Here is a 25,857-nt window from a genome sequence, read left to right as displayed (position 1 = left end):
AGTTTTAAAGCATTAAACATTTGCTATGGTAGAACACGCCACTCCCAAACTCTAAATGCAGGCAGTTGTATTTTCAACTGACATGAATCAGTTCTTTGTCTGATCTCTTTTCATAACAGAAAGAGAGAAAGGAAAAAATCTGTTATAGTTTTATATGGTATAGCCTATCATAAAACAAGAAGTAAGTTGCTGTTGCTTGTCTGTGTGATATTCACCACGTCTGCAATATTTCTGCCACCACCTTTTTCAGCACCTGTCTTTTGGCCAATCAGAAAAAAGCAAAAGGCCTGAAGTCTCTCCAACTCCAGGGAAACGCTTTCCAAAAATATCCCCAAGCGAAGTGTCTCCCTAATAGGAGCTACTGACTGACAAATCTCTCAGCAGTTCATTCTAAATAGCCAGCTGTGTTTTAATTTTTTTTTTCTTTTTTAATTTAGTTCTACTGAAGCTAACAGGGGAAGTAATCAGCTGTTCTATGTTCTTCCTTCAGCATTCATTCCTCTTTCCAGAAGTATGGATGTCAAATTCTTGCACATTTGTCTTTGTTAGTGCTATGACTCCAGGCAGCAATACACAGCTGTCTACCCCTATCTGGCATCAGACATGTTTTTAGGTGGCAGGTGGAGTTGAAACATGATATTGGAAATTAGAGGATATTAATCAGAAATTAGAAAAGTTCATTAAAAGAGGAGGCATTCAGATGATGTATTGCTGCCCTTAGAAGTAGAAAAACAGAAGTATGTAAGAATGCAAGGATGCTTGATAAGAAGGAGAATGCTTACCCAAAACAGGAGACAAGAATGCAAGTTAACCAAAGATACTAAGATAACAGGTACCTTGCACCCCTGGGGACAGATAAAACTGACCTTACAGCTTGAACTATGACCAGAGCATCAGTGAGCATGCGCAAGGCGGCAGGGTCAAAAGTTCGTCTCGAGAGGAAGACTTCTTCCTTCGTTGCCGAGACCTCCGGAGACCACCACGAGAGACAACTGCGCAGGCGCAAAAGACTGATGAGCTAATTAGCATACGTAGCGGAGAGGGGGGGAGCCAAAGGATGAATATGCATGAGGGTATTGTGAAACTCAATACATATGTAACATTCCAGAGGATAAAAGAAAAACGTAAAGTGAGCGAGGGGCGTGTGCCTTTGAGAATTATCTCGCATCGCGCCCAGTGCTGAATAAACTACATACCTACTTTAAAACTCGCTCTGCCTCCGAGTTTTAGAGTCTTTTCCACGCGTCATTTTGGCAACCCCAGGTGGGATGTTCTCTGCCCAGCCGCAGGACTGGCTGAGGGGCGGACTTCCTAAGGCGCCCCTGGGATTTTCCTGGAAGGAATTCCGCTTCTCAGGTCGCTCACTGCGGGGGCAGACAACGACCCCTGAGCAGCGGAGAAATGGTATGTATTTCTTTAAAAAGGGGCCCCTTAATGACCACTGATAAGTCACACAGAAACGTCTGAGAGCACAGAAAGGGTCTTGGTGGGTTTGGGCTTGCAGGCGACCGCTGGCCAAACATGTGGCCAGAGGCGGGAACCGCTGACCAAGGGAAAGGCAGCGGGGAGGGGTTCGTTGACAGTCGATCGGCCGCTAGCGACTCTGGGGGTGAATCGAGTGAACTCCTGTTGTTAGTGTAGGAAAACATATAACCACACAAAGGCGATCATATGCGGTTCTTTATTTGAGCACATGGGTGTTGCCATGAGTTTTTCCCGGTTTTGCTGAGTGCTCATATTAAAGGAGAAGTTCGTACCTTCTCACGCTCTTTTAATGTAAACATCAGCTATGTTCTATAAACATAGCCATTGTTTTTACATTCCCTGCCGGGACAAACAAGACTGTGTGACAGTCCCCTTCACCAATGTGGTGTGGAGGTGGGAATTCCTTCCTCCAATCCACAGGCCTCATAGTAAAAGTATAAAAGTAGGTTTTGGTAAATAAACCGGGGCTTCTGCCCTGCTGCTGTTGTTGCACCCAGATCTGTGTCTCCAGCCTGTTTTTCCTGGTTAGGCCTCCACGGTGATAACTGGCCCCACTGTCACACAGTCTTGTTTGTCCCGGCAAGGAATCTAAAAACAATGGCTATGTTTATAGAACATAGCTGATGTTTACATTAAAAGAGCGTGAGAAGGTACGAACTTCTCCTTTAATATGAGCGCTCAGCAAAACCGGGAAAAACTCATGGCAACACATGGGACACAGGGGCATGGAATGCCCAAATCTTGTGCCCAAGAATACAGAGTTGTTTTGTGATTTTATAGCTTCAAGTTATACATATGTTAACTAACACCCACCCCTAGATACTGGTTCTCCTATTTCTTAGTTACTATCTTAAATCATACCTATGCTTTACCCTGAGTTATACTTGATTTGGTTAAAACAATGCTTCTCAGTTATCTCCTGGGCTGGAGTCACACTTGATTAAATAAAAACAATAGTATGATGCTGGTTGCAGAAAGCTGCTGTTTGTTCCAAGGCCAGGCTGCATCAGGTTTCAGGCCATGCGTCTTCTACCTTCCCCCCACCAACCGCAGTTATCTTATACAGAAATTATTATTTTTAACTCTCCACTATCACTGTTTTATTGCTGCTATTTGGTTGTGTGCATGTGACTTTGAAAAAGTTTGGGTGTGTTTTGTGTTTGGTTCTGTGCCTGCCTGAGAGTGTATGTGAGATGACAATGCGTTTAAGAGCTGTGCTGTATTTCTGAGGTTATAACTGCATCAAAGTTCTATGGGAATTGTTGTTGTGAAGTGCCTGGGAGCCTCCAGAGTTTGTGTGGTAAGTTGCCTGGGGTTTTTGTGTATTGCTGTTTGTTTTTATGCTTTTGTTGTGAGTATTGCCTTTAGGGTTTAGATGATAAATGCTGTTCTAGGTTGGTGCTGTTTGTTTTAATGTTTTGCTGACAGTGGTGTTTTCTTGAGTGGAAGACAGTGCTTGTGCCCAGTGTAGGGTAACAGGGTGAAGAGGGCCCTAAACCAGAGATTTAGAGTACTTGGTGGAAATAATGGGATCAGGAGAGAGTGGAGAAATCCCAAAGGCAAGCCCCTTGGGCTGTGTTTTAGCTCACTGGAAGGAGATTGCAGGCTCAGGAGGTACAGAATCCAAACGCACCCTTGTGAAGTACTGCACACAGTGGTGGCCCTTATATCGACTAGAAGATGGGAATAGGTGGCCACAAACCGGGACTTTGGAATATGATGTTTTGCTGCAGCTTATGATTTTCCTCAGACATGAGGGGAAATGGGCTGAAGTTTCATATGCAGAAATGTTTTTCTCCCTCCGAAATCATCCTGAATGGCAGAGGGATTGTGGGATCAGAGCTCCCTCTGATCCCCTGGTATTAGCCCTTGAAAAGGAAAATAAAGTTAATAGAAAGCAGCCTAAACGATGCTGTAGCACCTGCTCAATAAAACAGCGTTGCACAAATCATGACAAGGTTTATCAAGCAGAGGCACAGATGCAAGAATTACTAGATTTATCTGGGCCACCCTCTGAGGTGTGAAGGGGACAAAGGGGAGAAGATTCAGCTCCCTTGCAAGGGAGACAAGCTGGGCCATCTACCCCCCCACACACCTCTGACTTACAAGCAGCAATGAATACCCCATTGCCTGACAGTGATAGTGATGATGAGGAACCTTCCACGAGTGTGACTGGTCCCATAGCATCTCGAACTAGAAAATAAATCAGGGAAGTAATACAAGCCCCTTTGAGGCAAACCTGTGGGGGCTGGGAGAGAAAAGGTATTAGTCAAAGTCCCTTTTTCTACAATTGACTTAGAGGGTTGGTGTCCTAGTTTAGGACAAATTAGGGGAAAAATCTCCAAAGGAGCCCCTTAAAGGAAACAAACCTCCACAACTCCTCCCCCCCACCACCACCGGGTTCGGGAGGAATTTCCTTGGAGGAAAAGTGGAAAAAACTTGTTTATTAAGAAATTGCAAAAACCAATCCCCAACACAAGAAAAACAGCCTGAGATGACAACAAACGTTTTCACCAGTCCAAGAGAGGCTGAACGGCTTGGGCAGTCTGCTGGGGAGGGTGCCAAAGCTTCTCTTAGATGCAAACTCCAGGGGAGTCCCTTGACATTCCCGATTCAAGGTCCGAAGCAGGTCCGATGTCTTCAGGGAAGGGGAGGAAGGAAAGAAGGGGAAAAACAAAAACAGAAAAAATGGCAAAAAAATGGCAAAAAGCAAGAGAGCAAAGCTAGCAAAGCGAGCCTAAAGCTAGCAGCAAGCAAGCCAGCGCACGCAGCCGGGGGAGGGGTGCAGCTATAGACAAACTGAGAACACGGGAACAGAAACACATGATTGGGATACAAAGCATGAAAATGTCCTGTCACCCCAGGACATTCCACCCCTTATCCCATATCGTGAACATGTTACTGAACACAATGTAAAAACTTTCATCTCACTTCCTCAAACCTTCCACACTTACACATTTCCTTCCATCCTACTTGCTCAGACCTTTGACACGTTCACGTTTCCTTCTGTCTCATGTCTGTATGATCTAACATACAGACAATGGTGGTAACGCTCAGCAAACAATGATATCATCCCACAATCAGATCTCCCTGAGGTACACAACGGGTTGTCCCATCTTTCTGCATTATCCACCAGGTATATCCTGGTCCTTGAGCAAAGACAATCCCACGAATGGGTTTGCCTGTACTCAAGGCAGGATTAATCCATACTGTCTTCCCCAACAAACCTCTGACATGGGCCACCGGGAGTTTATCTCCATCTACTATATTAAGGGGCTCAGACTGGGCAGGACCTGCTCGGTTGGTGGAACCTCGAGTGTTAACTAACCAGGTGGCTCTTGCTAAATGCTGCTCCCAGTTCTTGAAAGACCTCCCACCCAGTGCTTTCAAAGTGGTTTTTAACAATCCATTGTACCTCTCCACTTTGCCTGCAGCTGGTGCATGGTAGGGGATGTGGTACACCCACTCAATGCCATGTTCCCTAGCCCAGGTGTTAATAAGATTATTTTTAAAATGAGTCCCATTGTCTGACTCAATCCTCTCAGGAGTACCATGCCTCCAAAGGACCTGCTTTTCAAGGCCCAGGATGGTGTTGCGGGCTGTAGCATGAGACACGGGGTAGGTTTCCAACCATCCCGTAGTGGCTCCTACCATGGTTAGTACATGGCGCTTGCCTTGGCGGGTTTGAGGCAGTGTGATGTAATCAATCTGCCAAGCCTCCCCATACTTGTACTTGGACCACCGCCCCCCATACCAGAGGGGCTTCACCCGCTTAGCCTGTTTAATGGCAGCACATGTCTCACAGTCATGAATAACCTGAGAAATGCTATCCATGGTTAGATCCACCCCTTGGTCTCGTGCCCACTTATAGGTGGCATCTCTACCCTGGTGGCCTGAGGCATCATGGGCCCATCGTGCTAGGAACAGCTCTCCTTTGTGCTCCCAGTCAAGATCTATCTTCAACTCCCCTATCTTTGCAGCCTGATCTACCTGCTGATTGTTTTGCTGCTCCTCATTAGCTCTGCTTCTAGGGACATGGGCATCTACATGGCGAACCTTCACAGGTAGTTTCTCTAACCGGGTAGCGATGTCTTTCCATTCTTCAGCAGCCCAAATTGGTTTTCCTCTGCGCTGCCAGTTCGCCTCCTTCCATCTCTTCAGCCATCCCCTCAGAGCATTGGCTACCATCCAGGAATCAGTATAAAGGTAAAGTTTTGGCCACTTCTCTGCTTCAGCAATGTCCAGGGCCAATTGAACAGCTTTGAGCTCCACGAGTTGACTTGATCCACCTTCTCCTTCGATAGCTTGTGCAACTTGTCGTGTGGGGCTCCATACGGCTGCTTTCCACTTGCGGTTCATCCCCACAAGGCGACAGGAACCGTCAGTGAAAAGAGCGTAACGTGTGTCTTCTGCCGGCAGTTGGTTATATGGTAGAGCTTCTTCGGCACGGGTCACTTGCTCTTCTCCCTCTTCACCAGTGAGACTGAAGCTTTCACCCTCAGGCCAATTTGTAATTACCTCCAAAATCCCAGGACGATTTAGTTTCCCAGTTTGGGCGCACTGTATAATGAGGGCAATCCACTTGCTCCATGTAGCACTGGTGGCATGGTGAGTGGAGAGAACCTTTCCTCTGAACATCCACCCCAGCACGGGTAGTCGAGGTGCCAGGAAGAGTTGTACCTCGGTACCAATCACCTCTGAAGCAGCTTGGACTCCTTCATAAGCAGCCAGAATTTCCTTCTCCGTTGGGATGTAGTTACTTTCAGACCCTCTGTAGCTCCGATTCCAGAATCCCAGTGGTCGGCCTCTGGTCTCCCCAGGCACCTTCTGCCAAAGGCTCCAGGACAGGCCATGGTTCCCAGCTGCAGAGTAGAGCACGTTCTTCACATCTGGTCCTGTCCTGACTGGGCCAAGGGCTACTGCATGGGCAATTTCCTGCTTGATCTGGGCAAAGGCTTGCTGCTGTTCAGGGCCCCAAAAGAAATCGTTCTTCTTACGGGTAACCAAGTAAAGAGGGCTCACAATCTGACTATACTCAGGAATATGCGTCCTCCAGAATCCTATGGCACCTAAGAAAGCTTGTGTTTCCTTCTTGTTGGTTGGTGGGGACATAGCTGTGATTTTGTTGATGACATCAGAAGGAATCTGGCGCCGTCCATCTTGCCACTTCACTCCCAGGAACTGGATCTCCCGAGCAGGTCCCTTAACTTTACTTTTCTTAATGGCAAAGCCAGCTTCCAGGAGAATTTGGATGATTTTCTCTCCTTTCTCAAACGCTTCTGCTGCCGTGTTCCCCCACACAATGATGTCATCAATGTATTGTAAATGTTCTGGAGCCTCACCCTTTTCTAGTGTAGTCTGGATCAGTCCATGACAGATGGTAGGACTGTGTTTCCACCCCTGGGGCAGTCGGTTCCAGGTGTACTGCACGCCCCTCCAGGTGAAAGCAAATTGAGGCCTGCATACTGCAGCCAGGGGAATGGAGAAAAACGCATTAGCGATGTCGATTGTGTCATACCGCTTCGCTGCCTTGGACTCCAGCTCGTACTGGAGTTCCAGCATGTCCGGCACAGCGGCGCTCAGCGGTGGAGTCACTTCATTCAAAGCACGGTAATCCACGGTCAATCTCCATTCTCCTTCAGATTTACGCACAGGCCAAATGGGACTGTTGAAGGGTGAGTGGGTTTTACTAACCACCCCTTGGCTCTCTAACTCTCGAATCATCTTGTGGATGGGGATCACAGCATCTCGATTCATTCGATACTGCCGGTGATGCACTGTCAAGGTGGCAACAGGTACTTGTTGCTCTTCTACCTTCAGGAGTCCTACTGCAGATGGGTTCTCTGATAATCCAGGCAAGGTGTTCAGTTTCTTAATGCCCTCTGCCTCCACGGCAGCTATTCCAAAAGCCCACTTGAGTCCCATAGGGTCTTTGTAATAGCCATTCCTGAGAAAGTCTATGCCCAGAATACTCGGAGCCTCTGGGCCAGTCACAGTCGGATGTTTCTGCCACTCCTTCCCAGTCAGGCTCACCTCGGCTTCCAACAGAGTCAATTATTGTGATCCCCCCATCACCCTGGCAGTGGAAATAGGTTCTGTTCCCACATGTCCCGATGGCATTAGGGTACACTGAGAACCAGTATCGACCAAAGCATCATATTTCTGTGGCTCTGATGTGCCAGGCCATAGAACCCATACTGTCCAAAAGACTCGGTTTTCCCTAACCTCTACCTGGCTAGAGGCAGGGCCCCTCTAAGCCTGGTTATCCTTCTTTCTTGAGACATATGTCTTGGAGGTTCCTTCAAGGGGATCGGACAAGTCATTGTCATCATTATGCCTGACAGTTCGACTACGGGCAACTGGAGCTGCTTCCCTTTTCTTACCTTCCTTCAATTCACGCACCCGTTGTGCCAGAGCAGCAGTAGAATTCCCATCCCATCTCCTCATGTTTTCTCCAGACTCACGTAGGAAGAACCACAACTCAGCTCATGGGGTGTACCTTCTCTCCCCAACAAGGGAACGTCTGCGTTGGATACTAGGGCCTCTAATTTGTACAGCTGAGATTTGGAGGAGGTCCTCCTTAATCTCTTCCCTGAGTTTCTTACGACTTTCCTCTATTTTGTTTTCTAATTTCTGCAGTCGTGTTTCCACAGCTGCAATTCTGGCATGAGTCGGGCCATGTACAGCATCTGCATATGCCCGAAGCTTCTTCGCCATATCGAGTACAGTCTCATATACCTCATCCCGCTTCATTATTGCTAGAGCAGAAGCATATCCAGGTGGCCCAAGTCTCACAAGTTTCCTCCACATTACAGGGGTACACGGTACGAAGTCCAGATTCCTAGTTGTTATGTCATCTGAAAAAATGATCTCTACCACTGCCATCTCCCTCAGGGGTTGGATCCCCTGTTCTATGGTCTTCCACCATGTCTGCTGAATATAGAGGTCATCTGCACACAGGTATCTTTGTGCTACGCTGTCCAGGACCCGTTCCCAGAGGCTGTGAGGGCTAGCCCCCCTCATCATGCCTTGGTCGATGACAGGATCATGTGACAGGGATCCCAAATGCTTTGCTTCAGTGCCATCCAGAATTGTAGCCTCCCCTGATGCATCCCAAAGGCGGACTAGCCAACTAATGATAGATTCATCGGGCTGTCACCTATAATCCTTCCTTAGGCCTCGAAGGTCCTTCAGGGAGAAGGAATCAGTATTGGCTCTGGAATCTGTGCCACTTGGTGTGGTCTCTGATTTTGGTGATGGTCCTTCTCTTGGATCATCATCATCCTCCACCCTTTTGTCAGTCTTGCTTTTGCACTTTCCACCTCTTGTATTAGCAGCAACAGACATTGGTTGAGGCTTACTCTCTGGTTTAACTACTGGCCTGGAGCCTGGGATGTTGGCTGCAGCCTGAGTGACCGGGATAGTAACTAATTTATCTCCCTGTTCCCTTTCCTCTATCTGCTGCCCAGCTCACTGCAATGATCCTTTCCTCCTTAGTGTTACCATGGCACCTCTCTTTCAGATACTTTACCACCTCAGCTGGGTTCTGAATTTGTTCAGATGGAAAGTCCCAGACTATAGGATCAGAAAACTCCTTTAAAATTCGGCCCATATCCTCCCATTTCCCACACCACTCAGAATTCTTCACCCTTGGTTTCACTCCTAAATCAGGAGTCTCACCAGCCCCTCTAGAAATCTCAGCCTTCATCTTATATAAACTGCAGACAGTATAAAGAAAGCTTACTAAATTAAATACCAGAAAGATGGTGTCCTTGGCAGTCAGGGAGAACCGAACATTTTCTAATAGAGATGTAAACAATTCGGAGGAGAAGAAGGAAAGCAAAGGCTGAAAAGCCTCCTCCCCTGCTTCTCCCCTAACAAACTGAGTACACAACCACAACCATGAACCATACATTCCTGGAACCAATAGCAACATTTTTATAAACCTCTTGCAAATCATCACAACCAAGCCCAGCCCGATAAATATTCTGCTAAGTGCCCCTCTGCTGCAAAAGCTACCCATTAGGGACAATACCGGAGCTATTTCTGGATAAGAAAATAAACCTAGGGACCACAAAGGTATTAAAACTTCAAAGAACCCTAATGACCAGAAATAGAGGCAGGCTTTCACTTCAAATGACATTATAAATTCAAAAAGAGACATACCAATAAGCCCAAGAAACAACTGAGACCAAAATATTATTAGAATAAAGTTTTTCCACTTTGTATGGTCGACTCCCTGTACGGGCCACCAAAAATATTTGTCCTAGTTTAGGATAAATTAGGGGAAAAATCTCCAAAGGAGCCCCTTAAAGGAAACAAACCTCCACAACTCCTCTCCCCCACCACCACCGGGTTCGGGAGGAATTTCCTCGGAGGAAAAGTGGAAAAAACTTGTTTATTAAGAAATTACAAAAAACACTCCCCAACACAAGAAAAACAGCCCGAGATGACAACAAACGTTTTCACCAGTCCAAGAGAGGCCGAACGGCTTGGGCAGTCTGCTGGGGAGGGTGCCAAAGCTTCTCTTAGATGCAAACTCCGGGGGAGTCCCTTGACATTCCCGATTCAAGGTCCGAAGCAGGTCCGATGTCTTCAGGGAAGGGGAGGAAGGAAAGAAGGGGAAAAACAAAAACAGAAAAAATGGCAAAAAACAAGCAAAAAGCAAAAAGCAAGAGAGCAAAGCCAGCAAAGCGAGCCTAAAGCTAGCAGCAAGCAAGCCAGCGCACGCAGCCGGGGGAGGGGCGCAGCTATAGACAAAACAAACTGAGAACACGGGAACAGAAACACATGATTGGGATACAAAGCATGAAAATGTCCTGTCACCCCAGGACAGTTGGGAAAAAGTTGCCAAAGATTATAGGGCTGATCCTGTAGGAACAGCTAAAAGGTTAAGATATATGATTAAGCAGCACAACCTGGACTGGGAAGACCTCCAGTTATTATTAGAGGCATTAATGGAGACAGAGAAACAGTTAGTTTTGAAAACAGCAGGGGATTTAGCAGAGAACTTTTGCAGAACAACACAAGAGGATGTTAAGGATGTTTTTCCTCTCCAGGATCCGGGTTGGGATCCAAACGTCGCAGGACAATTAGTGAAGATAAAGAATTATCAAGAATGGGTAGCAAAGGGAATGGAACAGGCCATCCCCAAAACTATAAATTGGTCAGTTTTGTATGCAGTTAAGCAGGGTCCCTCCAAAACTCCTTCAGAGTTTTTAGATTGCCTAAGGGACGCGATGCGCCGTCATACACCATTAGATCCCGGGTCTGAGATAGGGATACAGCAGCTAGTAAGTTTATTTTTAGGGCAATCTACAAGAGATATCAAGAGGAAGCTTCAGAAGCTCTGGGGACCAGAGGGAAGGAATTTAGAGGCCTTGGTAGATGAGGCATGGAGGATTTTCAGCAGTCGAGAGGAAGGATATAAGCAAGGGATGAAAAAGTTAATGGCAAAAGAAGAAGGGAAAGGGAGGCGGGGACAAGGATCACCCAGGCGAGGACAACCCCGTCTGGGAAAAGATCAGTGTGCAAATTGCAGAAAATTTGGGCACTGGAAAAATGAGTGCCCCGAACAAAGAAGAAATGGGAAAGAGAACCAGGAAAGGGAGGTGGTGGTCGCTCACACTAGAAGCAACTGAGGAGGCCTCACCCCAGGAGATCCACTGTTTATAAAAATGAAACTGGGGAAGGAGGGGAAGGAGGTGAAATTTATGGTAGACACAGGGGCAACCCTTTCAGTTTTGAATAAAGCTTTGGTGCCAGTGGGGAATGACTGGGTTAGAGTGCAGGGAGCAACTGGCCAACCTGAAATAGCATACTTTTGCAAGCCACTTGAATACAAATATGGGAAACAGTGGGGCATCCATAAATTTCTATACATGCCCAACTTCCCGGATTCGCTCCTAGAGAGAGACCTGTTGGAGAAATTAGAGGCAACCATCTCGTTTAAAAATGGAGAGGTTACTCTGGAGGTAAATGAGCAGAAATATAGAGAAGTATTAAGCTTAATACTGACAGCTATTGAGATTAAAGAAGAAATTAGTGAGGAAATACTGAACCAAGTGTTTCCAGGCGTATGGGCCTCCAATGTACCAGGAAGGGCAAGAAATGCATCTCCAATACAAATTAAGCTCAAGGAAGGAAAACAACCAGTCAGAATCAAGCAGTATCCCTTAAGAAAAGAAGACAGAGAAGGAATTAGCCCGATAATTGAAAATTTCTTTCAGCTCGGGTTGCTGAAGGAGTGCCAATCTGATTTTAACACTCCTATCCTGCCTGTCTGCAAACCTGATGGCTCATACCGGGTGGTGCAGGATTTACGGGCTGTCAGTAAGAGAACTGAGGATGTCTACCCTGTGGTAGCTAACCCATATACCTTGTTAATGTGTTTGACACCAGAGCTAACTTGGTTTACTGTTTTAGATTTGAAGGATGCCTTCTTTTGCCTCCCTCTCCACAAAGCCAGCCAGAAAATTTTCGCATTTGAATGGGAGAATCCCAAAAGCGGACGCAAAACTCAGCTCACATGGACCGTATTACTGCAAGGTTACAAAAATAGCCCCACTCTGTTTGAAGAACAACTTGCAAAAGATTTGGAATCCTGGGAAGCTCCACCAGGAGAAGGGAGATTGTTGCAGTATGTGGATGACATCCTAATAGCTACCCCAACAGAAGAAGAGTGTGTAGCCTGGACGGTAAGCCTCCTAAACTTTTTGAAGCTTCAGGAGTACAGAGTGACTAAGAAAAAGGCTCAGGTAGTGAAACAAAAGGTGACCTACCTGGGCTATGAGATCAGTGCTGGGCAACGGACTCTGGGAAGAGAACGCATAGAATCAATATGCCAAACCCTGAAACCCCAGACAATAAAAGAACTGAGAACCTTCCTGGGCATGACGAGATGGTGCAGACTATGGATTTACAACTACAGATTACTCGTGAAACCTTTGTATGTGCTCATTGCAAAAGGAAGCAGAGACCTCCAATGGACAAAGGAAGCCACACAGGCCTTTGGTCAGCTGAAAAAGGCCCTCATGTCAGCTCCAGCTTTAGGATTGCCAGACATGAGTAAACCATTTTTTCTCTTCTCTCACGAGAAACAGGGAATTGCCCTGGGAATACTGGCTCAGGACCTGGGTCCATATAGAAGGGCAGTTGCTTATATTTCTAAGCAATTGGATGCAGCAGCTAAAGGATGGCCAGTTGCCTCAGGGCAGTGGCTGCAGTGGTACTGAACATTCAGGAAACCCGTAAGACTGTGCTGGTGTCTCATACGGTATCCTCAGTACTGGAAACAAAGGGAGGCCACTGGCTTTCCCCACAACGGTTTCTGAAATACCAAGCTACCGTGGTAGAACAAGATGATGTAGAGATAGTGGTGACTAACATTGTCAAGCCAGCTTCTTTCCTTAATGGGAACCAAGGAGAGACGATTCATCACGATTGCCTGGAGACCATTGAAGCCACCTACTCCAGCTGCTCAGAACTGAAGGACACCCCTTTGGATGATGCAGAAACCTGGTTCACTGATGGAAGCAGTTATGTCAGCGATGGAAAACGACATGCAGAGTATGCAGTCACTACATCCAGAGACCTAATGGAATCAGCACCATTACCAGCAGGTACCTCTGCACAGAAGGCGGAAATAATTGCCCTAACCCGTGCATTAGAATTGTCAAAAGAAAAGAGAATAAATATCTACATGGATTCCCGCTATGCATTCGGGGTCGTGCATGCTCATGGAGCTATTTGGAAAGAAAGAGGACTGTTAAATTCACAAGGGAAGAACATTAAACATGCATGAGAAATAATACAACTGCTGGAAGCAGTTCAACTGCCTGAAAAGGTGGCAATCATGCACATTAAGGCACATCAAAAGGTGAGCTCAGAATTGGAAGAGGGAAACGAGCTGGCGGACAGAGAGGCAAAAGAAGCAGCAAAAGGTGAGGTGATAGTAGAAGGAGCCCTGATTCCCGATGGCCAAATCTCCCCCGAAGGTAAGCCAGTGTACAATAAAAAGGATAAAGAGCTAATTGAAGACCAAAAGGGAACATATAACCAAGAGGGATGGGCTATTACAGAAGGAGGGAAATTGGTTATCCCCTCCCATTTACTGTGGCCATTAGTAAGGGAAGAACATCAGAAAACACACTGAGGAATTGATGCTTTGTATAATTATTTGATTGGAAAGATCACTGCCAGGAATTTATATGCCACTATCACCCAAGTGGCCCGGCAGTGTGAACTTTGCCTCCAGACTAACCCTAAGAATACCCCTAAACCAAACCTTGGCCAAATTGGAAAGGGCCACGGACCCGGTCAGCAGTGGCCAATTGATTTTTCGGAATTACCAAGGGGGGTATCGATATTTGTTGGTGCTAACAGACACCTTTTCAGGATGGCCAGAAGCTTTCCCCACCAGAACTGCCAAAGCCCGGGAGGTAACCAAGGTGTTACTGCAAGAAATAATACCACGCTTTGGAGTTCCAGCCACAATATCTTCAGACGGGACCGCATTTCATTTCAAAGATAGTTCAACAGATCAGTCAGCATCTGGGCATAAACTGGGAACTTCATACGCCATACCGTCCCCAGTCAAGTGGCCAAGTTGAAAAAATGAACCATCTGATTAAACAACAAATGGTGAGGCTAGGGCAAGAGGCTAATTTACCTTGGCCCCAGTCCCTCCCCTTAGCATTGCTGTGAATTCGGACTAAGCCCAGAACTAAAAAAAAGCTGAGCCCCTTCGAAATGCTTTATGAGAGACCATATAGTGTGCAAAAAGGGGTATCCACCCAAATTAGAGAAGAAAGGCTGACTGCGTACATGATAGCCTTAGGCACACAGCTTAGAAAAATTGAGTAACACAGCTAGAACTCAAAGCAGAGGGCTAGATGGGCCAGTGCATTGTTGTAGTTTAAATTTTGGGGGGTCCCTGGGGAGTGCCCCCCAGGAGACCCCCGGGGTCCTATGATCGTGGGTGTTCCCATGCTGGCAGGCAAAGAGACTTCAGACGCTGGTGGGGTGCTGATCAGATGAGGGTTTATTCAAAGTCTCATTCCAGGCAGGGAGCATGGTCCCGTGGGAGAGGGGGAAGGGAAGGGGGGAGAGGGAAGGGGAGCGTCTGGAGACCTCCAGGGGGAAGAAGGGCAAAGAGAGCGAGACCTCTGCGTTTGCACTCTTAACACAGAGGTTCAAAGAGGGTGCGGTAACATTCTCCAGCCAATAGAGTTACAGATACACGATACTGCAGGGAGGGTACAGACTTGGGATAAACCATACATTTTCCAGGGGTGAACGAGAGCAAACCATTTCCATAAAATGCAATTCCACAGTGCATGACATACAACCTGGGGATTATGTGTATGTCAAGTCTTTTACAGAAAAAACCTTGGAGCCGCAGTGGGAAGGACCGTTCCAAGTGCTTCTCACCACTTTTACTGCAATTAAGATCCAAGAGCAGAACGCCTGGATTCACCACTCCCGAGTGAAGAAAGCTCCTGAGACCCCCTTGAAAGTAACACCGGGTGATAAAGAACTGAAACTAAAATTCACTCGAGCAAAATAAGTACATTGTGGTTGAGGATGTTCTATAATCTAAGTTGCAAGAGCTCAGCTGAGAAAATTGCTTGGTGCATAATCATAATCACAGTCCAAGAACTGAGAAATACCTCTAGCCAGAATGATACTGAATGGCCTTGGTCCCAAGCTTTCGTTCAATACACTGGATCCATGAAAGAGTATTCTAATATAAAAAAAATGTAAACCTATCAACTGTAGTCATGCATAAGAACCAAGTGTATAAAAGACAACAGTGGCAAAAACAGAAGCTGTAGTCGCTCCAAGGGACTATAGGAGAGGAAATTAGAATAGGATGTAGGCTGATTAATGGAACTGCTCATAAGAAGGCAATCCAAATTAGCACTTCAACCACCCACACAGGCAAACACACAGAAGTTTGTAGTCGTTCAAGTGAATTGGACTGCTGGTATAATTTTACATTAGTACAAACTGTTGAGGTGGTCTGTCTTTGGGCCCATGACAATATTGGGCTCTCCTTCAAGTTTAAAATAAATGCCACTAAACCCATTACAACTTATACTAGCACCCCAGCCCAAACCCCAATCACACCAACCAGGTTTGGACCCAAAATTTATGAAATAGGCCCATATGTAATAAAGGACATGGGTCAACAGCAATTGCTATTTAATCCAAAGTGGTCCCTTAAGCGTGTTGAACTACTAATGCAAACTAACATCTCTGAAGTTCAACCAGCCTGCTCTTCCTTCCTAAAGACATCCTTTGAAGGGTGGACAACATGGTTGCAAAGGCAGACATACACCAAGAGCAGAATGCGAAGGGATCTGACTGGAATATTGGGGACAGGGCTAGGAGTTCTAAACGGAATTGATTCTGAAATATTAATGAATAAATTGGCCACTGCAACAAGTGATCTAACTAAATTAAAACAACCTTTACAATCATCTTTGTTGGCATTGGGAACAAGTCAGTGGCAGGTTTCAAAAGTGTTGCCAAGTTAGGAAAAAGCAGAGGACCAAGACCATAGGTTAATTATAGATGCACTTGGTATGGCTCAGAGTAATGTATCTTTGACTTTCAGCTGTATACAGGCACAACTGTGGCTGCAATCAACAGCTGCACTGATGATAAGAGAAGGAAGTGATGGAGCCTTTCCAATGGAAATCCGAAAAGCTGTCTGGGAAAATGCTACTGAATTTGAAAAGAAATTTCAATCCTGGTAGACCTTGGTAAACTTCACTTATGATCCAATTGCCAATATGGCTACTGCCTTTGTGCTCACCATTCGCAAGGCCACAGTTTATGTTATTCACCCATTATAGCACTAGGGCTGAATCATGAAAGATCAGTGCTCTCCCCTTCAGAACACAGAACATGGGCACGGAGAGTGAATAAGAAATGGCAAACCATCAATCTAGAATCCTGCATTACCAGAGAACAGCAGGGGTTCATTTGTGAAAGTAACACAATCAATGCTCGACATATATGTCTTGATAATGAACAAAGTGTCTGTCATTTTGAAATTCATCCAAATACTAGTCAAAAAACTATACTTGTATATATTGGTCAGGGTTGTGTATGCCTAAGGACTGCGTGTGCTTATATAAAAATAGACAGGGATAATGTAACTTTGATTAGCAAGAATCAGTCTAACTTTTGTATTTGTAACTTCGCTAAAATTCTAGGGTGTGACTTTCTGTGTTTGGCACCAGTTGTGTCCCGCCAGCTAGTTAAGTCTGACAATACATCACAAGTTGTCACCCACACCTACTGAGATGAATCTCACTTTAATAAAACAATTAATCAATCATCAGGACCTTGTTAAAATTCTAAAAAGTATTCAGGAGACTGGGGAGAAAACCTTAATTACTGTCCATCATGACACAAAGGAAATAAATAAGGTTCTACAAAGAGTGAAACAAGATGCAAGTCACAATTGGTGGGACTCATTCTTTGGATAGTCACCCACCGCAACTGGGATCATAAATACATTGTCACCCCATCATTGTCTTACTAATATTAGTTAGTATAAGTTTAGTGCTGTCTTTTGTAATGCTTATTTGTAATTGGAAACTGTTACAACAAGTAGCAATATTAACCTCTTTATCACAAGTACATGGGAAGGCATTGAGAGACACATATCGTAAGGATTAGAACTTGTACTAAGTAAAAGAATTTACTGCCTTATTGAAAAGGGGAGACTGAAACCTGATATTGGAAATTAGAATATATTAATCATAGAAATTAGAAAAGTTCATTAAAAGAGGAGGCATTCAGATGATGTATTGCTGCCCTTAGAAGTAGAAAAACAGAAGTATGTAAGAATGCAAGGATGCTTGATAAGAAGGAGAATGCTTACCCAAAACAGGAGATAAGAATGCAAGTTAACCAAAGATACTAAGATAACAGGTACCTTGCACCCCTGGGGACAGATAAAACTGACCTTACAGCTTGAACTGTGACCAGAGCACCAGTGAGCATGCGCAAGGCAGCAGTGTCAAAAGTTCGTTTCGAGAGGAGTCGAGAGGAAGACTTCTTCCTTCGTTGCCGAGACCCCCAAGACCACCACGAGAGACAACTGCGCAGGCGCAAAAGACTGATGAGCTAATTAGCATACGAAGCGGAGAGGGGGGGGAGCCAAAGGATGAATATGCATGAGGGTATTGTGAAACTCAATACATATGTAACATTCCAGAGGATAAAAGAAAAACGTAAAGTGAGCGAGGGGCGCGTGCCTTTGAGAATTATCTCGCATCGTGCCCAGCGCTGAATAAACCACATACCTACTATAAAACTCGCTCTGCCTCTGAGTTTTAGAGTCTTTTCCGTGCGTCAGAGTCTTCCTATGGGCCACAGGAATACATCTGGCATAATCAAAAGACAGCGTGCAGTCGCTGTTACAAAGGTAAAGCAATGTGAAGCTGTATTATGATAAAAACAGAAAGAGAAGTAAATATTGATTTTCCTACAGATCAGTATCTCACAGTTTGTTGAAAGAAGCACATTCATTTTTTCAAAGTTAATCCCCTTGAAAACAAAGAAGCTTTTCTCTGGTACTGAACTTCAGCACTGTCTGTGCCTGCTCAGATCAAGCATATTTCACATGCTAAGAAGGAATCCAAATGCATGACTGGCTGTGACTATAAACATGTAAAATTTGCACTATAGGCTTGCAGCTAAAATGGATCTAATAGAGATAATTTTCCTCATGAAGAGGAAAGTCTAAATCTCAGCACATATAACATTAAAGGATGATGTGATGCTATAAAACATTTTTCTCACTGCTCAACTATGGAAATTTTATGATTTGTGTAAGTGCAAGTAGTTTTTATATAAAAGAAAAAATCAGCTCTGTTTGAAATATAATCTTCACAGAGGTACAGGAAATTTCTACTGTGAATAGGACTGCAGCACTTAGAATTAAGCAGTTCCATATTCCACAGGGCATAGAGGGATGAGTAATTTTTCAGATACAGCACAGGTAGTTATAACAAGTGTAATTAATTTAAAAGAAAAGAATTGGCAAAGCCATAATGAATATGACTAATGTGCAGCACACAGGACAAAATCAACTGAGAGTAACACTTAAACCATTTAAATCAAAACTAGACAAAATTAGAGCAAAGGTCTTGTATATGGACTTCTTGAAACAAAATTTTAAGAAAGAGACTAGTGTTAACTCTGCTTTGCAGAGTGGGGACAAAAATTACCTATCTAACATTAATGAGTTGCTTTTCTTCTTTCAAACAGCTTAAGTTAGAGCGTTACTTTTGTGACACAGATTTTCCAGTAGAGTGTTTTAACTCTAATTTATTTCCCTTCTTTTCTTTAGAAAATTATGTAAAACTGAGGTGATATAGCTTTGATTTCTTGAACTTATGATATAATTTGAAATCTTTACATGCTAGACTATAAAATCTCAATTATGTGCTACACTGACAAATTCTATCCTTGTTTTCTCTATCCTTATGAGACTGCATCGGTCCTACCTTCTTTAACTTTCACTCATCTCCTTCTTGCTTCCTAATTCAACATGAAACTGATTTCTTAAGTTTTTGTACTAAAATCAGCTGTAACACAGGCTTGCCTTACTTCTTAGTTGTATACATTCCCATATGCTAAAATGTGGAATGGCCTTTCTACTTGAACCACAGAAGGCTGTCAATTCAGTTTGTTGACACCTCATTTCTTTTCTTTGACACCACTAGATAACATGCCCTAAATATTTTAATAGAACCGGGCAGTGGAAAGGCCTTCTCTAGGCCATCTCACAGCGGTGAGCCCCGCGGGTGCAGTGTGGCCGCAGCACCATGGCACGGCTGTGGGCCGCAGCACCATGGCACGGCTGTGGGCCTTGCAGGTGCGGTGTGGCCGCAGCTCCATGGCACACTGCACATCAACATATCCTGCAGGCCGTGCTTGGCCCATGGGCACCCGCTGCCACCGCCGCCGCACAGGCCGGCCAGCTCAACGCTCCCTGCCCCTCCCCACAGAGCCTCACCCTGCCTGCCCCACCTGGGCAGCCACTCTCGCCGGGTCTGGCCGGCGTCTCATCACCTCCAGCACTATCAGCATTCACTGGCGTCCGCCTGCTTCTCCAAACCCAGAGCCCGTCCACGTTTTCCCCTCAGCGCCTCACACACCAGAGTCTGAGGAGCACAGGGCCTGGCAAGAGGCAGGCTCAGACAGCACCGCCTTTCCCAGGGCACTGCCCGCTCTCAGGTAACGTGGACAGAGACATCAATACCCCGGGCACGGCGTTTATTGGCAAAGATCAAACAGCTTTGCCCTTTGTGATAAATGCATGAGAGCACAATGTGCTTCTCAGCCGCAGGTGCAAAAGTGTATTAATCACAGTGCACAGGGGTGGAAACTCCCAACAAAATTCCTTTGAAATTTTAAGGGATGCTGGGGGCACTCACCGGTCAAGTAGCTGTTTGTACACAATGTGTTCCATTATTACCTGTCTGGCTAATAAAAGTTTAAGGAGCTGGCATCTTGAGACAGAATATTACAAGTCTTCTGGCAGTCTTGAGATAAGGGAAGCAGAATGACAAGCTTCTCAGTGTGAGGTAGTTTGCCTCATCAAGACCTCAGATAATCTATAGATCTTGGACTGAGAAGTTTTCATCTTTTTCCCAGTTTACAGAATGGTATCAGTTCTTAGTGAGTTACTTAGCTGTCCTTTCTGTTTTATGGTTTCCTTTCCTATTCACAGCTGTGGTAATTCTAGAAAGTTTTACTATTTTCAAGTTTATTGATGTGTTGTTATTTGCATCCCCTTAATCTATTGATGAAATATTCTGTAAAAGAAGGCTGAGAGCTATTATTACTGTTCTGCTATTAGTTTAATTTTAACAATTGCTGTTTTTCTTCCAGACCAATTACCGATACAACTGCTAGCAAAAGCTCAAGGTGTATAAGCTTTCCCACTGCACTCCTAAGAAAATCCTCAGAGAAACTTGGAAAAATTGTATTTGAATACCATTGACATTGCTTGCTACATTTGACACTTTCATACATATATGACAGGTAGGTACTTCCAATGCACTCTATGAAAACATAGATTAACTCTAGCAATGTAAAAAAAATCCATTAACTATGTATTTACAAGCAAAATTAAATATTTTTTGCATACTGAGGGAAAACTAAAGAACAAAGATATGTATGGCATCAAACTACAGAAAGACATTGACCCAGTCTGTTTAAGCACAGGCAACTAGATTATTATTTTTTTGCTCTTTCAGAGGTGGAAAAATATGTCTGTTAGTAACTCGAAATAACTGGAGGTTTCTGTGGCAACTGGTAAAGGAGGTTGTATCTCTGCTGCCTTAAGTAGAAGCAGTTCTTAGAGATTTCTATTTGATGTTTGCATACTGGTGTTTGACTTCAGGTCTTGGAAAGGAGATTGTCTATCTACTTGTATTTTATCCTGTTGCTATTTAGAGTCAGATACAAAATAACAAGGACCATAACAGAGGTGGTCTGCTTTCTCAGGTAAGTACATTAATCATTAGGGTAAAGAGCTTCTTACTGTATTTTGGTTTTACACAATTAACAATGAAAATCTTTTGCATTATGTAACATCTTCATCAGATGGAATGGAAAACTTGTACAACCACAATAGTTTTAGGGGTTTTGGCATGAGATTTGGAATGACTCGAGCTGACTAGTGTTAGAAACTATTATTAAGGTTTCAGGTAAGCTGCAGCTGTGTTCCATCAAATCTATTGGTAGTGAAAACTGTTATCTCTGTAGAGTTCTGTTCATCAGCTGAATTTTCCATAAGACTGCAATATGAATGGAGTGAGCATATTAGCTGTATATCTCTAATCATGTTTGATGTTTTTATTAATTTTAAAATATTATATGCAAATGCTAAATTGTTACATCATTGCATATAAAGTGTATTTATGTTGCAAAATGTGTAACTGTTCCAAAGTTTTAGTCTGTTTGCCATTTTTTATAGTGATTTACTGCCTTTACTGCTTTTATAAAGGAGAATACATATTATTTTTGCAATAAAAATGGAAGGTCTTGATTACAAAATATTCAGTACAGATCAAAGGATATAAGCATTCCCTAAATCACAGAACAATGTTGGGAAAATTTATTCATGGCTTAATAGAGCTGTATAAAACCTTGTCCTATTAAGTTTTCAATTTATGAGGAGTATTTCATTAACAGTTGAAGAGGAATTAATTGAACACAAATCTTTCATATTTCTGGGCAAATGTTTCTATCATGCTGTACAAAAAGTATTGGGCATACTTGATTTATACAAAACAATATTTCATTTGTATTCAAAAAGCTAAATTTCTTTTAAAATATCTCTGCAGGTATCTACAGGCAGATATATATTTTCTTCCCAGAAGTGAAAATTTAAACAGATAATTGCAAGAACCAGGATTTCATCCACCCACTCCCTGTAGAAAATGCTGAAGATAGCCCAAGGCAGCTTGTTGCTGTTTATATGCAGGCTATTTTTGACTCCCATTACAAGGTGGCAGTCTCATGCATCTAGTGGAGATGCTGGGTGCCTGAAAAAGGACCTTGATTTTACTTTGTGGGGTGACTGCTTAAAAATTAGGCATACAGTGGTTAACTCTTGGATAACCAGCTCCTTCTTTATGCACAGTTTTCAGCTTGAAATTTTTAGAATCATGGTTCTGTTCTTATTTGACATGCTGAAATCACTATAAAATGACCTGAAATAAAATCCTTTTAACTAATTTCACTACAACATGGTAAGGATCTCAAGCTGCAAAAATGGGTTTTCTATACATTGTAAATGTATTCCCAGTCCAGCAGTGAATCTGTTCAGGCTGTGATTAGGGGACAGTAATTGCCTGCATGAAGATGCCAAGATGCTCTATCAACCACTGAAATACAATGTGTGGTACTGGCACTTGTTAGTACATAAAGATGGTCTGGATCCTGTAGCTCTGAGACTCTTTATGGGAATACACAAGACAGAGAGTCAGACAGACTTGATTAGCATAGCTAGTTTGATAACCAAGATGCCATGGTAGGAACAAACAGAACTGTGAAAATTACAGGAGATGGGATTACACCTGCTTACGGGAAGAGAGAAGATTCAATCAACTTCTGCAAGCAAAGAATTGTTGTAAAATGCATGAGTTTTCTGTGTGATTTTTAACCTGATTATTGTAGTAGAAATTATTAACCTGTTTGAAATAGTATATAAGCTTTTGGGAAACCTGAGTAAAATCGAATTCTGATCACCGAATCAGTCTTCCCGTCTCTCATCAATAGCCAATAACTCTTGTGCACTTCTGTCACAACAGTACATCTATTGCACTTCCATTGCTGCAAAGGATCAAATGTTAGTAAAAAATCTAAGGCAGTATCTAGAAGACCTTGAGGTAAAAGCAAATGGCCAGTGTACAAAAGGATTTCAAATCTGAGAGCAGATATAATGGATGCTGGCAGAAGGGACAGAGGTCTGTAACATCTCTTTGGAGCTATAATTTCTTCTATCCCCTCTGGAGCATGTGATTCCCAATAGGTTGTAATCTGGCAGAAACCACGTTGCCCACACATTGCTTTTATTTCTGGAAACTGTGTGATAAAGTCTGTAGATTAAACCAACAGTCTTCATGTTTATTTCTTCCTTTCACTGAGTTTTAACAGAAATTAGGTGCTTGAAAAGTGCTTTGGGACAGATTTTTTTTTTCCCATGGACTAAACTCTCACAGGAGTTTTAATGAGGTGAAAGTGCTTCCTTAGCAGAGACAGTAAAGGATAATTGACTCTGTTACGCATTATGCTCTACAACTCTATAGAAACCAAAAATGTATTTTGATTGTTTCAGTGTTAATACATGTGTCAGAGTTGTGAGGTATTTTTAAAACATACATGTTTTCCAGGGATTTTTTGTGTCTTTTCTGAGGGAGACACTTCTCCTCTGATTATATAGTATATATATAAGATGAGATATGAAAATTCAGCAGGTTAATTTATTTATATAGTGTAGTATATGGTTACAGATTAATAATTATCAATTATTTTTAAAAGTTGCTGTATTTCTACTCATAACTCCAAAAATGTTAAGGGTCTTTTCCAACCTAAATGATTCTAATTTTTTCTTTTCTACAAGATTTTAATGTACACAAGGAAGCTATTGATTTTAAACTAGTCTAAGTAGAAAAAGCCAATTATTTTATTATCATTAAAATAATGTTTTTAAAAAAAATTAAAAGTCTATTACCATAAAATGGTGTAGATAGGGAATGGCTAAGTTCTCTGAATTTCTGAATAGCAAGCACACAGAACTTTGTGCCACTTCCAGGGCTAACGCTGCTTCTGCTGGAATTCCAGATAGTGGCAGTCTGCTGAACACATGAGTTCAGTTACCAAATATAGATGAGTGGGGTATGAATTTCATAGTCACAGAGGACGGATGTAATGCATAGGCCACAGTCTTCTCAACTAAGGACCAAGCAAGCTTGAGTGAAGAGCTGCAGCAACTTAAAGCCTATTCAGACAGAGAAGGAGAAAAACAACTTTACCTACTATTAATTAGACTTGAACTCTTCATATTGGCCTGCTCATTGTAAGATCTGTTTTATATTTTCTGCTAAATGTAATTGTTGTATTTGTGGAGTAATTTTGCAGGATTTCAAAATTCAGAGAAAAACTATGTGCCTTTTTTGTTTTTAAAAATCTTACTAGATACATTTCATCCTGCATACGATTCTCTGAAGAAATAGGCTTTGGGTCATCTTAAGTAATAATTTCTTATTTGGCAGGTTCTGCAAATTCAGGATGTTTATATTTTTCTTGAAATGAGTCCTTTAATTTTTTGTGGTTTTCCATATTTTGCTGTATATCTCTTCAAAACCTTAATTTGATTAGTTACTCTGTTTATTTCTGAAATTATTGTAATCCAGTACATTTCAAATTTAATATTTATCATATGATTCTTTAGAGCATCTGTATTGGGTTTTGAATAAGTATTTAAACTGCATGATAAAAAAATGTGGTTTTACTTGGGCGTAATTTTTAAATATATACAAGTAGGACCCCATAAATGGTCTGGATGTAATAATGTTGAAAGTACAGGAAAAAGCTGATCTGCATGCAACATTGTATTTTGTTTGTGTCTTTAAATGATACAGTATATGGCTTTGTAGGTTACCTAATACGGAATGATGATGAAAAGTGTTATAAATACATTGTAGTCTAACTGGGAGAAGCTAGAAATAGCATTCAGAATTTCTGATTGTGATCTTATAAGCTACTTGATAGGGTTAGTAATACTTCACCTCCAGTTCACTGTGGTTACAAGTTGCACTAAAAGAATAGCAAGTTTATGTATTACAGTATGGCTGAAAAATGTCTTTCTCCTGGAAGCTTCCATTCAGCTCCCTAAAGCTAGACATATGAATCAATTTTGTGGTTTCACACCAAGAAGGCTTATCAGCATTAGAAATTGCCAATAAACCAGCATGTTTAAATCCATCAGCTTTATCTAAATATCCAGGTATAGACTGATTCACCTAAATTTAGACACCAGGCTTTGAAAATTACAAAATATGTAGCTATTATATTTTTCTAATGATAAAGCTGAGTATTGGGAAGAAATAGGTTAACTCACAATACATTTATTTTAATCATCATGTTGGGTGGCTAGTAATAAGTAAAATTGTCCTACCCATGAAACAGCCCATTGAAACATTAGAGCAGCTCGGTGTTGAAGTCAGGGAAGTTTAACTAAGTATGAAATGTGCCACTTAGAGATGTGAACAAGCTGGGAACCAGTGTGTGCCAGATTTAAATAGAGATATCATTTGAAGCATGGATATTTACATGTTGTCTAAATAGCACCTTTGTTCATTTGAATACAAATTTTTTAAAAATAACTAAGACTAAAGAGGCAGAAACTCTGCAGATTTAACCCTTGTTTCCCTGGCATTCATCCAGTTTATGCCTGAACAGCTGAGCCTCTAGACCAACTGTTTGCTGGGCTTCTCAGATTCTTTCTTTAAAGCTGCTATGTGGTAGTCAGTTATACTGTATATACTTATTTAGATTTTGTTGACAAGAGATTGGCATGGTTGCTAAATTTGTTGCCCTGTAAACACAGATAACATGAAAGGAAGATGTAATCCCAGAAAATAATAAACTTATCACTGAATTCTATTTAAAAATATATCAAATCCTAAATGCTTTGGGTTTCTTATACTTCTCTTTTATGTGTTGAGTTGTAATGTGTTGGCAAGACAAACAGGCATATCAAGAGATGCATATACTAAGACAAGAATTCCAATAATCTATCAGTCATTTAATGACTACATGCTGGGCAAGCCC

General features: G+C 42.8%; 1 protein-coding gene across 1 annotated transcript in view; it reads left to right on the top strand.

The window, feature by feature from the left end:
- Window positions 1–1,135: 1,135 nt before the first annotated feature.
- The window catches only part of LOC134564952 (palladin-like), a 285,708-nt gene continuing 260,986 nt past the window's right edge, over window positions 1,136–25,857 (top strand). Inside the window, exons 1-2 of the mRNA XM_063424265.1 lie at window positions 1,136–1,404; window positions 20,404–20,556. The gene's annotated coding sequence lies outside the window, so the exon portion shown is untranslated. The remainder of the gene's footprint in view (window positions 1,405–20,403; window positions 20,557–25,857) is intronic.

This window comes from Prinia subflava (assembly GCF_021018805.1).
Source record: "Prinia subflava isolate CZ2003 ecotype Zambia chromosome W unlocalized genomic scaffold, Cam_Psub_1.2 scaffold_2cwr_NEW, whole genome shotgun sequence".
Classification (NCBI taxonomy): Eukaryota; Metazoa; Chordata; class Aves; order Passeriformes; family Cisticolidae; genus Prinia; species Prinia subflava.
The sequence above is the reverse complement of the archived record's forward strand: the minus strand, read 5'-3'. Positions and strand labels throughout refer to the sequence as shown.